This window comes from Coregonus clupeaformis, unplaced genomic scaffold (assembly GCF_020615455.1).
Source record: "Coregonus clupeaformis isolate EN_2021a unplaced genomic scaffold, ASM2061545v1 scaf1490, whole genome shotgun sequence".
NCBI classification, from domain to species: Eukaryota; Metazoa; Chordata; class Actinopteri; order Salmoniformes; family Salmonidae; genus Coregonus; species Coregonus clupeaformis.
In genome coordinates, this window is record NW_025534944.1 from 67,501 (window position 1) to 82,500 (window position 15,000).

Below are 15,000 nucleotides of genomic sequence, written 5' to 3' on the forward strand. Positions count from 1 at the left end.
GTCATGGAGCAACTGCCTTTTTATTTATCACCCTAATAATATCATGGATTGTTATTGGACTAAATGCAGTTTGTGTGTGCTGCCCTGCCCTGACAAATCAAATCAAATAATGGACAGTGCGTTTCCCTCAAAATATAGGCAGTACATGCAGCCTTTGTTTTTAGTCTAGGAGACAGTCAATGTCTGTAGTCCATTAGGGCACTATAAATCCCTTCAATGTTTTGCCTGATTCCGTTAATTCCCAAGTTCCCTTTTCTCCGTTTAGATTTCCCCGTTGACCGTTTGTCCCTGTTTTGGCAGGTTTTCGCTCTCAAAAGTACACCTTTTTAATAGCAAAACAGCACAATTGGATGTTCTATGTCCACAACAATGTTTAAACCCTATCAGGTGACCATTTGTGAGGTCTGGGAAAAATGTAAGACATTTAGATTTGGGGTGTAGTTACCCTTAAATGCAAGCGTGCACCAGGAAGAGACCTTTGTTTGGTTAAGCGGTGTTGCTGTAGAACAAATGGCAACTGGAGTGATGCAAATGATCACGGTATAATTCTGCCAGGCAGGCATAGGCTACTTTGTAGTTAACATTTACTTGCGAAGGTTTTGGGGAAAGCCATTCCTTCCCTACCAGAAGAAGGTTATCATTAGCATCATCGCTAACGGCTACACAAAGTGTAGACATACGCGCGCACCGCACACATGCACACAGACAGGGGCATTCCTGTGCCGTTTCAGAAAGTTCATGGAAATACGAATCACTGATGCATTTTGTTCATGTCTTATGATTGACTTGGGCAAATGAATGCGTTTTCTAACAAGTTGAATAGATTTAGTTGATTTCTTACTAAGTTCAATAAATGTTTGAATATTGTTGAATTTCGGTTTAATGTCTGGATTCCGTGATTCGGTCCGCAACGCCTATTTTATAGGGCCCTAGTCAATGAACTTGTCATAAATCAACATAGGATATGCCCTCTTCCCCCAACAAGACTCAAAATATATATATATATATATTGGAAATGTAAGCAAGGGGTTGAGCTTCTTCAGTTTGTGTCACAAAGTGGATACGTTTCTGTGTCCCTTTCAGAGTGAGTGACACATTGACTTTATATAGTGTACCAAGAGTTGTTCCCTCGCTTACGGCCATACCAGCCTGAATACGCCCGATCTCGTCCGATCTCGGAAGCTAAGCAGGGTCGGGCCTGGTTAGTACTTGGATGGGAGACCGCCTGGGAATACCAGGTGCTGTAAGCTTTTTGTCCCAGTAGAGCGTGCTCTTGTGTCATGGAGCAACTGCTTTTATTTATCACCCTAATAATATCATGGATTGTTATTGGACTAAATGCAGTTTGTGTGTGCTGCCCTGCCCTGAAATCAAATCAAATAATGGACAGTGCGTTTCCCTCAAAATATAGGCAGTACATGCAGCCTTTGTTTTTAGTCTAGGAGACAGTCAATGTCTGTAGTCCATTAGGGCACTATAAAATCCCTTCAATGTTTTGCCTGATTCCGTTAATTCCCAAGTTCCCTTTTCTCCGTTTAGATTTCCCCGTTGACCGTTTGTCCCTGTTTTGGCAGGTTTTCGCTCTCAAAAGTACACCTTTTTAATAGCAAAACAGCACAATTGGATGTTCTATGTCCACAACAATGTTTAAACCCTATCAGGTGACCATTTGTGAGGTCTGGGAAAAATGTAAGACATTTAGATTTGGGGTGTAGTTACCCTTAAATGCAAGCGTGCACCAGGAAGAGACCTTTGTTTGGTTAAGCGGTGTTGCTGTAGAACAAATGGCAACTGGAGTGATGCAAATGATCACGGTATAATTCTGCCAGGCAGGCATAGGCTACTTTGTAGTTAACATTTACTTGCGAAGGTTTTGGGGAAAGCCATTCCTTCCCTACCAGAAGAAGGTTATCATTAGCATCATCGCTAACGGCTACACAAAGTGTAGACATACGCGCGCACCGCACACATGCACACAGACAGGGGCATTCCTGTGCCGTTTCAGAAAGTTCATGGAAATACGAATCACTGATGCATTTTGTTCATGTCTTATGATTGACTTGGGCAAATGAATGCGTTTTCTAACAAGTTGAATAGATTTAGTTGATTTCTTACTAAGTTCAATAAATGTTTGAATATTGTTGAATTTCGGTTTAATGTCTGGATTCCGTGATTCGGTCCGCAACGCCTATTTTATAGGGCCCTAGTCAATGAACTTGTCATAAATCAACATAGGATATGCCCTCTTCCCCCCCAACAAGACTCAAAATATATATATATATATATATATATATTGGAAATGTAAGCAGGGGTTGAGCTTCTTCAGTTTGTGTCACAAAGTGGATACGTTTCTGTGTCCCTTTCAGAGTGAGTGACACATTGACTTTATATAGTGTACCAAGAGTTGTTCCCTCGCTTACGGCCATACCAGCCTGAATACGCCCGATCTCGTCCGATCTCGGAAGCTAAGCAGGGTCGGGCCTGGTTAGTACTTGGATGGGAGACCGCCTGGGAATACCAGGTGCTGTAAGCTTTTTGTCCCAGTAGAGCGTGCTCTTGTGTCATGGAGCAACTGCCTTTTATTTATCACCCTAATAATATCATGGATTGTTATTGGACTAAATGCAGTTTGTGTGTGCTGCCCTGCCCTGATCAAATCAAATCAAATAATGGACAGTGCGTTTCCCTCAAAATATAGGCAGTACATGCAGCCTTTGTTTTTAGTCTAGGAGACAGTCAATGTCTGTAGTCCATTAGGGCACTATACAAATCCCTTCAATGTTTTGCCTGATTCCGTTAATTCCCAAGTTCCCTTTTCTCCGTTTAGATTTCCCCGTTGACCGTTTGTCCCTGTTTTGGCAGGTTTTCGCTCTCAAAAGTACACCTTTTTAATAGCAAAACAGCACAATTGGATGTTCTATGTCCACAACAATGTTTAAACCCTATCAGGTGACCATTTGTGAGGTCTGGGAAAAATGTAAGACATTTAGATTTTGGGGTGTAGTTACCCTTAAATGCAAGCGTGCACCAGGAAGAGACCTTTGTTTGGTTAAGCGGTGTTGCTGTAGAACAAATGGCAACTGGAGTGATGCAAATGATCACGGTATAATTCTGCCAGGCAGGCATAGGCTACTTTGTAGTTAACATTTACTTGCGAAGGTTTTGGGGAAAGCCATTCCTTCCCTACCAGAAGAAGGTTATCATTAGCATCATCGCTAACGGCTACACAAAGTGTAGACATACGCGCGCACCGCACACATGCACACAGACAGGGGCATTCCTGTGCCGTTTCAGAAAGTTCATGGAAATACGAATCACTGATGCATTTTGTTCATGTCTTATGATTGACTTGGGCAAATGAATGCGTTTTCTAACAAGTTGAATAGATTTAGTTGATTTCTTACTAAGTTCAATAAATGTTTGAATATTGTTGAATTTCGGTTTAATGTCTGGATTCCGTGATTCGGTCCGCAACGCCTATTTTATAGGGCCCTAGTCAATGAACTTGTCATAAATCAACATAGGATATGCCCTCTTCCCCCCAACAAGACTCAAAAATATATATATATATATATTGGAAATGTAAGCAAGGGGTTGAGCTTCTTCAGTTTGTGTCACAAAGTGGATACGTTTCTGTGTCCCTTTCAGAGTGAGTGACACATTGACTTTATATAGTGTACCAAGAGTTGTTCCCTCGCTTACGGCCATACCAGCCTGAATACGCCCATCCTGATTGGAGAAGTGACGACAGGTGCGAGGTTTGAGCTGTGAGTGAGTGTTTGCTGAAGAGTTTTTTCGCGAGAGCTATTTTTGTTAATTAATTTGGATTTCGAAATATATTTTTTGTTTTAGTTTTTCCCCCCTTGCAGTTTTGCTGCTTGGGGGAGAGTTTTTGTTTTTAAGCACTATGACGGACAACATGGAAATGACAAACGGAATGGACAAAGACAACGAAAAGGCGAAACGGAAGAAAAATGAAGATAAAGAAGGAAGGAAATATGGCAAAGAATACACGGTGGCAATTGAGTTGGAAGGAGATGACAAAGTGACGACAATGGAACTACTACGAGCAATTAAGGAGGCGTGTGGAGAGGTGGTGGGATGCCGAATGAAAGGAGAAAAGAAGTATGAAATTACGATGAGAAACGGAAAAGGAAAAGAACGGTTAATGGATGGAATACGGATAAAGGACACCAGGATTGTGGCGAGAGACGTTAATGTGAAGGAATTGGTGGTGTCTTTTATGAATCTCCCAGTATATGTAGAAGATAGTGAGATACTGGACAAGCTGATTAGATGGGGAGTGGAAGCCGTATCGGAGATAAGGAGGAGAGTTTGGCCAGGAACGGAGGTGGCTGATGGGACACGTTATTGCAAAGTCAAGTTCACAGAAAAAGTGACATCATTGCCTTACTCTACAAGAATTGAGACGTTGGAGGGAGCAGAATATTTTAGGGTCCTTCATGACAAGCAGGTCAGAGTGTGTCGGTTGTGTATTCAACCCGGGCACATAGTTAAAGACTGCCCTGAATTTAAGTGTTTCAAATGTGGCAAGCAAGGACACTATGTGAGAGAATGTGTTGGAGAGAGGGAAAGGAATTTCTGTGGTGGATGCAGAAAGAGATTGGCGGAGTGCAACTGTGGAGAGGATAAGGATGAAGAGGGGAGTCAAGCACTATTCGAGGAAGAAGTTGTATTGTCGCAAGAAGGAGAAGAAGATGGAGGAGAGGACGTGGTGGAGAGTGGAGAGACGGAGGAAGGAAGAAGGGAGAAGGACCAGAAGATGAATGAAATTGGGAGTAGTATGGACTCAGAAATAAGAAGAGGGAGTTTTCAGGAGGAGGGGGGGAGTGGACTGGGGGGAAGCACGGGGGACTCACAGGTATTGGGGGATAGCACAGTACTAACAAGTACCTCGGGGGGTGAAGAAATGGAGAGGGGTTCGAGTTTGAGAACAATAACAGAAACGACAACGACGGCTATACATGAGACGGAGATGAACACGGGGAGCACAACGATGACAATACCAGAGACGGAGATGGGGAGCACAACGGATGAGGGTGACAAGAAATTGAGTTGGATGGATAACATGGACTTGGAGGAGATATCGGACACGGATGATGGAGAAAAGATTGAAAGAACGAGGGAAGGATACAGGAAGAGGAAAGCGGGGGGAAGAGGGGGAGAGAAAGGGTGGAAGAGGAAAGAAACTGGATAACAGGTAGAGGATAATGAAATTATATTTTATTATTCTATTATTTATTAGAATGGTAAATATAATGTCAATAAATGCAAATGGTTTGAGAACAATGGGAAAATTTAATAGAATAGTACAAATGAAGAATTCAGATATTTTATGTATTCAAGAGACGCACTGGGATAATGCATGTGTTTTAGAAGTAAAACAAATATGGAGGGATTTTATTTATGTTAACAATGGCAGGGGAAATTCAAGTGGGGTCGCAATTTTATTAAGGAAGGATGTAGTAGAAAATGTGAAGAAGATATATAATGATAATAATGGGAGGATTTTAATTTTGGATTTTGAATATATGAATAGGGTTTTTAGGATTATAAATATTTATGCGCCGAATAATGAGATAGAGCGAAAGAATTTATTTTTAGAATTAGGGAAATGGTGCAAGGGTAACTGTATTTTAGTAGGGGATTTTAATGTTAAAATGAATAGATTAGATATGAAAAGGGGAGCTATTTTTAGAAATGACGTATCTAGGGGGGTCTTAAGGAAGATTATGTTTGAAAACAGTTTGATTGATATATGGAGGGAGGAGAATCCGAACAAGAGAGGAATTTCTAGAAGGCAGGTGGTTTTAGGGGAGTTGAAACAGACGCGAATAGATCTGGTTTTAGTAAATGAGGGTTTAAGGGATTTTATGAAAGAAATTAAGTATGTTTTTACAGCTTTTAGTGATCATGCGGCGGTGGTATTTTCTTGTGGAGTAAGGACACATACTAAATCTGGTGGGCTGTGGTGTTTAAATAATAGCTTGCTAGAGGAGGAAAATTATATTGAGATGATATCAGAATGTATTGGGAAGGCCAAAAGACAACAGTTAATGGAGGTGAATATGGGGTTGTGGTGGGAGGGGCTGAAAACCAAATGTAAGGAATTGACTATAAAATATGCTGTTAAGAGGAATTATTTTTTGAAAAAGAAGGAAAGGGAACTACGTAAGAAGGTTAAACATGAACTTGAGTGTATAGAAAAGGATGAAGGTCATGGGGTGGAGGATTATTTACTGGCTAAGGATGCACTTGATGAATATGAGAAGAAGAAATGCAATGCGGCGATTGTAAGGAGTAGAGTGCAATATGCGATAGAGGGGGAAAGATGTACTTCATTTTTCTTGAATTTAGAAAAAAGAAGACAAGAGAAGATTTATATTACGGAGTTAATTAATGATAAAGGGGAAAAGGTTAATGATTTGGTGGGGATTCTGGATACGGTCGAGAGATATTATGAATGCTTATTTAAAAAAGAAGAGGTTAATGAAGCCTGTATGGATAAGGTGCTTGAACATGTGGATACTAAGTTAACAGAAGGAGAAAAAAACATGTGTGATGAAGATATGAGTCTAACTAACATTAAGGAAGCCATATTAGAAGCTAATTGCAATAGGAGTCCGGGGTCTGATGGCCTAACTGCGGAATTTTATAAATCTTTTGCAGATTTGTTGGCTCCAATTTTAAGAAAACTGTATGAATATATTGAAAAGACTCAAGTGGTGCCAGATTCGCTGGCCACAGGAGTTGTAACCATATTGTATAAAAATAAAGGGAGTCGTGAAAATTTGGATAATTATCGACCGTTGACACTTTTAAATTGTGATTATAAGATCTTAGCCAAGGTCTTAGCTAATAGAGTTAAAAAAGTTATGGGAGGAGTAATAGCAGAGACACAAGGATATAGTGTACCAGGGAGGGATATTTCTGACACAGTGGGAACAATAAGGGATGTGATAAAGCATATGGGGGAGGAAGGGGGGTTTGTGATGAGTTTGGATCTAAATAAGGCTTTTGATAGAGTTGATCATTCCTTTTTACTGCGTACACTTGGGAAATTTGGGTTTGGTGAAAGAATGATAGGTTGGATTAGACTACTGAATGGATATGCAAGGAGTAGAGTAAAATGTAATGGGATTTTAACAGATTCTTTTCCTCTGGAGAGATCTGTTAGGCAGGGATGTCCGTTATCAGCTGCTCTTTATAGTTTATCGGTGGAGCCGCTTGCAGTAATGATTAAAGCAAACAAATTAATTCGAGGTATACGGATACCGGATGGGGGGGAGAGTGTTATACAGCAATATGCGGATGATACTACATGTACTGTGATAGATGTTGAAAGTGTGAAGAATGTAATGGAGTGTTTTGAGGTATATGGCAAGGCATCAGGGGCAAAACTTAATGTTGAAAAATCTGAAATAATGTATGTGGGGATAGATGAAAAAAGTGGACTGTGGATTCCCTTTCAAAAAGGCTGAAGGTTATATAAAGACTTTAGGGGTGGTTTTGGGGGTGGATAAAGAAGGGACGAGAGATGAGACATGGACTGGGGTTTTGAATAAAATAAAACATACTCTATCCTATTGGAAGGCAAGAAAACTGTTCTTGAGGGGGAAGGTGGTGGTGATTAATTCATTGGTGGCATCCAAATGTATCTATGTTCTAGGTTCGTTGGATATGCCACAATGGGTGTTAAAAGAATTCAATGGTTTGGTTACAGATTTCCTATGGGAGGGGAAGGGGACTAGGATTGCAAGGGCAACTCTTATCTCGGATTTAAAGGATGGGGGGGTTGAAATTGGTAGATTTGGATGTGAAGAGAAAAGCAATGAGAATAAAAACTGTGCAAAAATACTTATATGGGGAGGTAGATTATGGATGGAAAAGGTTTTTTAAACATTTTTTGTACAGAAGTGGGGGGTTGTGAAGAAAGTGGATTATTGATGTCATGGAAGAAGGATATGTTGGAGGGTTTGCCTGAGTTCTATAAAGAGGTGTTCTTGGCATGGGGGGAATTTCTTCCTAAGATTGAGTACACATGTACAAATAAGGACAACATATTTAATCAGCCTGTGTTTTTGAATCCGAAAATAGAGAGTGGTGGGAAGGTGCTGTACAACAAAATGTTCATGAAGGCTGGGTTAATATTGGTAAAAGATTTTCTTTACGAGGTTATACCGGGGGTTTTTAAGGGGGCAGGCAATTCTGGATACTGTGTGGGAGGTTGATGATACAGTGGAGAGAAAATTAGTATTGCAGATATATGAAAGAATTAAATTATGCATTCCGGGTGAGTGGATAAAAGTGATAAATGGGGAGGGGGGAATATGAGGACTTGTATGTGCTGCCAAGTCTCTATGTGGGTAAAGGATCGGGGAAACAAGTTTTATCAAAAGTAACACAGAAAAGATTGTACAAGTGTATGTTGAAGTCTGTGTGTGTGAGGCCTGCGGCTGAGAGGATGTGGAAAAAAATGTTTATTGATTTGGATGTTTCTTTGATGTGGGAGAATTTGGTTTTGTTTGGGAATAAACGAAATTGTGAGAACATGGATTTTATGATACGGCATAATCGTATATACACAAATATTATTTTACATCAGATAAACCGCGATGTAAGGCGGGAATGTGATGTGTGTATGATGAAGCCAGAGTCTTTGTTGCATTTATTTGTTGAATGTCCAAGTCTGACAGGTTTTTTTTAAGGAAGTAAAAATTTTACTGTGGAGGCACTGGAGAAAAGAGTTTTTAGAAAGCTTTGTATGGGATAGGTTAATATTATTTGGAGTAATGGGGAAATGTTTGGGTGTGAATGTGTACCTGTTGAATATTGTGTTGAGTTTTGTGAGGTATGCAATTTACTGTAGAAGGAATATGAAACATTTTGAAGGGAAAAAGGTGAATGTCTGGGTAATTTTTAAAGCAGGTTTAAGAAAGCAGGTGGATTTAATGTATAATGCAAAACTAGAGAAATTTGAAAGTATGTTTATAAAGGGGAGTACTTTAGTGTCTATGGAGGAGGGAGGAGGGGGAGTTAGGGTTAACTTCTGAAATGGAGTATGTCTAATGTCTATATTAGATTATTTTTTGAAAGAATTATTTTGAATATTTTCTTTGTTTATTTTTTTGATAGGGGGTGGCTTTTATCTGCCTATTTTGTGGGTGGATTTTGTTATGTCTTAGTCATGTCTGAGTTTTTTCTGTATTTTTATTTCTTTGGGTTCTTTGATTTGATAGGGGGTGAATTGTTCACCTGCCTATGTTAGGATAGTGTCTGCTGTATTGTTCATTGTAATATTGTACTGTAAATATTGTAAAAAATTGAATTTTTTGATAATAAAAAGAGAAAAAAAAAAATACGCCCGATCTCGTCCGATCTCGGAAGCTAAGCAGGGTCGGGCCTGGTTAGTACTTGGATGGGAGACCGCCTGGGAATACCAGGTGCTGTAAGCTTTTTGTCCCAGTAGAGCGTGCTCTTGTGTCATGGAGCAACTGCCTTTTATTTATCACCCTAATAATATCATGGATTGTTATTGGACTAAATGCAGTTTGTGTGTGCTGCCCTGCCCTGATCAAATCAAATAATGGACAGTGCGTTTCCCTCAAAATATAGGCAGTACATGCAGCCTTTGTTTTTAGTCTAGGAGACAGTCAATGTCTGTAGTCCATTAGGGCACTATAAAATCCCTTCAATGTTTTGCCTGATTCCGTTAATTCCCAAGTTCCCTTTTCTCCGTTTAGATTTCCCCGTTGACCGTTTGTCCCTGTTTTGGCAGGTTTTCGCTCTCAAAAGTACACCTTTTTAATAGCAAAACAGCACAATTGGATGTTCTATGTCCACAACAATGTTTAAACCCTATCAGGTGACCATTTGTGAGGTCTGGGAAAAATGTAAGACATTTAGATTTTGGGGTGTAGTTACCCTTAAATGCAAGCGTGCACCAGGAAGAGACCTTTGTTTGGTTAAGCGGTGTTGCTGTAGAACAAATGGCCACTGGAGTGATGCAAATGATCACGGTATAATTCTGCCAGGCAGGCATAGGCTACTTTGTAGTTAACATTTACTTGCGAAGGTTTTGGGGAAAGCCATTCCTTCCCTACCAGAAGAAGGTTATCATTAGCATCATCGCTAACGGCTACACAAAGTGTAGACATACGCGCGCACCGCACACATGCACACAGACAGGGGCATTCCTGTGCCGTTTCAGAAAGTTCATGGAAATACGAATCACTGATGCATTTTGTTCATGTCTTATGATTGACTTGGGCAAATGAATGCGTTTTCTAACAAGTTGAATAGATTTAGTTGATTTCTTACTAAGTTCAATAAATGTTTGAATATTGTTGAATTTCGGTTTAATGTCTGGATTCCGTGATTCGGTCCGCAACGCCTATTTTATAGGGCCCTAGTCAATGAACTTGTCATAAATCAACATAGGATATGCCCTCTTCCCCCCAACAAGACTCAAATATATATATATATATATTGGAAATGTAAGCAGGGGTTGAGCTTCTTCAGTTTGTGTCACAAAGTGGATACGTTTCTGTGTCCCTTTCAGAGTGAGTGACACATTGACTTTATATAGTGTACCAAGAGTTGTTCCCTCGCTTACGGCCATACCAGCCTGAATACGCCCGATCTCGTCCGATCTCGGAAGCTAAGCAGGGTCGGGCCTGGTTAGTACTTGGATGGGAGACCGCCTGGGAATACCAGGTGCTGTAAGCTTTTTGTCCCAGTAGAGCGTGCTCTTGTGTCATGGAGCAACTGCCTTTTATTTATCACCCTAATAATATCATGGATTGTTATTGGACTAAATGCAGTTTGTGTGTGCTGCCCTGCCCTGATCAAATCAAATAATGGACAGTGCGTTTCCCTCAAAATATAGGCAGTACATGCAGCCTTTGTTTTTAGTCTAGGAGACAGTCAATGTCTGTAGTCCATTAGGGCACTATAAAATCCCTTCAATGTTTTGCCTGATTCCGTTAATTCCCAAGTTCCCTTTTCTCCGTTTAGATTTCCCCGTTGACCGTTTGTCCCTGTTTTGGCAGGTTTTCGCTCTCAAAAGTACACCTTTTTAATAGCAAAACAGCACAATTGGATGTTCTATGTCCACAACAATGTTTAAACCCTATCAGGTGACCATTTGTGAGGTCTGGGAAAAATGTAAGACATTTAGATTTTGGGGTGTAGTTACCCTTAAATGCAAGCGTGCACCAGGAAGAGACCTTTGTTTGGTTAAGCGGTGTTGCTGTAGAACAAATGGCCACTGGAGTGATGCAAATGATCACGGTATAATTCTGCCAGGCAGGCATAGGCTACTTTGTAGTTAACATTTACTTGCGAAGGTTTTGGGGAAAGCCATTCCTTCCCTACCAGAAGAAGGTTATCATTAGCATCATCGCTAACGGCTACACAAAGTGTAGACATGCGCGCAACCGCACACATGCACACAGACAGGGGCATTCCTGTGCCGTTCAGAAAGTTCATGGAAATACGAATCACTGATGCATTTTGTTCATGTCTTATGATTGACTTGGGCAAATGAATGCGTTTTCTAACAAGTTGAATAGATTTAGTTGATTTCTTACTAAGTTCAATAAATGTTTGAATATTGTTGAATTTCGGTTTAATGTCTGGATTCCGTGATTCGGTCCGCAACGCCTATTTTATAGGGCCCTAGTCAATGAACTTGTCATAAATCAACATAGGATATGCCCTCTTCCCCCAACAAGACTCAAATATATATATATATATATATATATATTGGAAATGTAAGCAAGGGTTGAGCTTCTTCAGTTTGTGTCACAAAGTGGATACGTTTCTGTGTCCCTTTCAGAGTGAGTGACACATTGACTTTATATAGTGTACCAAGAGTTGTTCCCTCGCTTACGGCCATACCAGCCTGAATCTTTGTGACACAAACTGAAGAAGCTCAACCCTTGCTTACATTTCCAATATATATATATATATATATATATATATTTGAGTCTTGTTGGGGGGGAGAGGGCATATCCTATGTTGATTTATGACAAGTTCATTGACTAGGGCCCTATAAAATAGGCGTTACGGACCGAATCACGGAATCCAGACATTAAACCGAAATTCAACAATATTCAAACATTTATTGAACTTAGTAAGAAATCAACTAAATCTATTCAACTTGTTAGAAAACGCATTCATTTGCCCAAGTCAATCATAAGACATGAACAAAATGCATCAGTGATTCGTATTTCCATGAACTTTCTGGCACGGCACAGGAATGCCCCTGTCTGTGTGCATGTGTGCGGTGCGCGCGTATGTCTACACTTTGTGTAGCCGTTAGCGATGATGCTAATGATAACCTTCTTCTGGTAGGGAAGGAATGGCTTTCCCCAAAACCTTCGCAAGTAAATGTTAACTACAAAGTAGCCTATGCCTGCCTGGCAGAATTATACCGTGATCATTTGCATCACTCCAGTGGCCATTTGTTCTACAGCAACACCGCTTAACCAAACAAAGGTCTCTTCCTGGTGCACGCTTGCATTTAAGGGTAACTACACCCCAAAATCTAAATGTCTTACATTTTTCCCAGACCTCACAAATGGTCACCTGATAGGGTTTAAACATTGTTGTGGACATAGAACATCCAATTGTGCTGTTTTGCTATTAAAAAGGTGTACTTTTGAGAGCGAAAACCTGCCAAAACAGGGACAAACGGTCAACGGGGAAATCTAAACGGAGAAAAGGGAACTTGGGAATTAACGGAATCAGGCAAAACATTGAAGGGATTTTATAGTGCCCTAATGGACTACAGACATTGACTGTCTCCTAGACTGAAAACAAAGGCTGCATGTATTGCCTATATTTTGAGGGAAACGCACTGTCCATTATTTGATTTGATCAGGGCAGGGCAGCACACACAAACTGCATTTAGTCCAATAACAATCCATGATATTATTAGGGTGATAAATAAAAGGCAGTTGCTCCATGACACAAGAGCACGCTCTACTGGGACAAAAAGCTTACAGCACCTGGTATTCCCAGGCGGTCTCCCATCCAAGTACTAACCAGGCCCGACCCTGCTTAGCTTCCGAGATCGGACGAGATCGGGCGTATTCAGGCTGGTATGGCCGTAAGAGAGGGAACAACTCTTGGTACACTATATAAAGTCAATGTGTCACTCACTCTGAAAGGGACACAGAAACGTATCCACTTTGTGACACAAACTGAAGAAGCTCAACCCTTGCTTACATTTCCAATATATATATATATATATATATATATATATTTGAGTCTTGTTGGGGGGGGGGGAAGAGGGCATATCCTATGTTGATTTATGACAAGTTCATTGACTAGGGCCCTATAAAATAGGCGTTGCGGACCGAATCACGGAATCCAGACATTAAACCGAAATGCAACAATATTCAAACATTTATTGAACTTAGTAAGAAATCAACTAAATCTATTCAACTTGTTAGAAAACGCATTCATTTGCCCAAGTCAATCATAAGACATGAACAAAATGCATCAGTGATTCGTATTTCCATGAACTTTCTGGCACGGCACAGGAATGCCCCTGTCTGTGTGCATGTGTGCGGTGCGCGCGTATGTCTACACTTTGTGTAGCCGTTAGCGATGATGCTAATGATAACCTTCTTCTGGTAGGGAAGGAATGGCTTTCCCCAAAACCTTCGCAAGTAAATGTTAACTACAAAGTAGCCTATGCCTGCCTGGCAGAATTATACCGTGATCATTTGCATCACTCCAGTGGCCATTTGTTCTACAGCAACACCGCTTAACCAAACAAAGGTCTCTTCCTGGTGCACGCTTGCATTTAAGGGTAACTACACCCCAAAATCTAAATGTCTTACATTTTTCCCAGACCTCACAAATGGTCACCTGATAGGGTTTAAACATTGTTGTGGACATAGAACATCCAATTGTGCTGTTTTGCTATTAAAAAGGTGTACTTTTGAGAGCGAAAACCTGCCAAAACAGGGACAAACGGTCAACGGGGAAATCTAAACGGAGAAAAGGGAACTTGGGAATTAACGGAATCAGGCAAAACATTGAAGGGATTTTATAGTGCCCTAATGGACTACAGACATTGACTGTCTCCTAGACTAAAAACAAAGGCTGCATGTATTGCCTATATTTTGAGGGAAACGCACTGTCCATTATTTGATTTGATCAGGGCAGGGCAGCACACACAAACTGCATTTAGTCCAATAACAATCCATGATATTATTAGGGTGATAAATAAAAGGCAGTTGCTCCATGACACAAGAGCACGCTCTACTGGGACAAAAAGCTTACAGCACCTGGTATTCCCAGGCGGTCTCCCATCCAAGTACTAACCAGGCCCGACCCTGCTTAGCTTCCGAGATCGGACGAGATCGGGCGTATTCAGGCTGGTATGGCCGTAAGCAAAGGGAACAACTCTTGGTACACTATATAAAGTCAATGTGTCACTCACTCTGAAAGGGACACAGAAACGTATCCACTTTGTGACACAAACTGAAGAAGCTCAACCCTTGCTTACATTTCCAATATATATATATATATATATATATATATATATTTGAGTCTTGTTGGGGGGGAAGAGGGCATATCCTATGTTGATTTATGACAAGTTCATTGACTAGGGCCCTATAAAATAGGCGTTGCGGACCGAATCACGGAATCCAGACATTAAACCGAAATGCAAAAATATTCAAACATTTATTGAACTTAGTAAGAAATCAACTAAATATATTCAACTTGTTAGAAAACGCATTCATTTGCCCAAGTCAATCATAAGACATGAACAAAATGCATCAGTGATTCGTATTTCCATGAACTTTCTGGCACGGCACAGGAATGCCCCTGTCTGTGTGCATGTGTGCGGTGCGCGCGTATGTCTACACTTTGTGTAGCCGTTAGCGATGATGCTAATGATAACCTTCTTCTGGTAGGGAAGGAATGGCTTTCCCCAAAACCTTCGCAAGTAAATGTTAA

At 40.6% G+C, this 15,000-nt stretch overlaps 5 non-coding genes across 5 annotated transcripts; 3 read left to right on the forward strand and 2 right to left on the reverse strand.

Annotated features, from left to right (window-relative positions):
• Nucleotides 1–1,131: 1,131 nt before the first annotated feature.
• On the forward strand, nt 1,132–1,250 carry LOC123487166. Its single transcript, XR_006659666.1, has one exon. It is a non-coding gene; the product is annotated as a 5S ribosomal RNA (ribosomal RNA).
• A 1,164-nt stretch (nt 1,251–2,414) lies between these two features.
• On the forward strand, nt 2,415–2,533 carry LOC121564452. Its single transcript, XR_006000164.1, has one exon. It is a non-coding gene; the product is annotated as a 5S ribosomal RNA (ribosomal RNA).
• An 8,097-nt stretch (nt 2,534–10,630) lies between these two features.
• Nucleotides 10,631–10,749, forward strand: LOC121562407. The gene has a single exon (XR_005999502.1). It is a non-coding gene; the product is annotated as a 5S ribosomal RNA (ribosomal RNA).
• Nucleotides 10,750–13,022: 2,273 nt separating this feature from the next.
• On the reverse strand, nt 13,023–13,141 carry LOC123487150. The gene has a single exon (XR_006659650.1). It is a non-coding gene; the product is annotated as a 5S ribosomal RNA (ribosomal RNA).
• A 1,171-nt stretch (nt 13,142–14,312) lies between these two features.
• Nucleotides 14,313–14,431, reverse strand: LOC123487145. The gene has a single exon (XR_006659644.1). It is a non-coding gene; the product is annotated as a 5S ribosomal RNA (ribosomal RNA).
• Between the last annotated feature and the right edge of the window lie 569 nt (nt 14,432–15,000).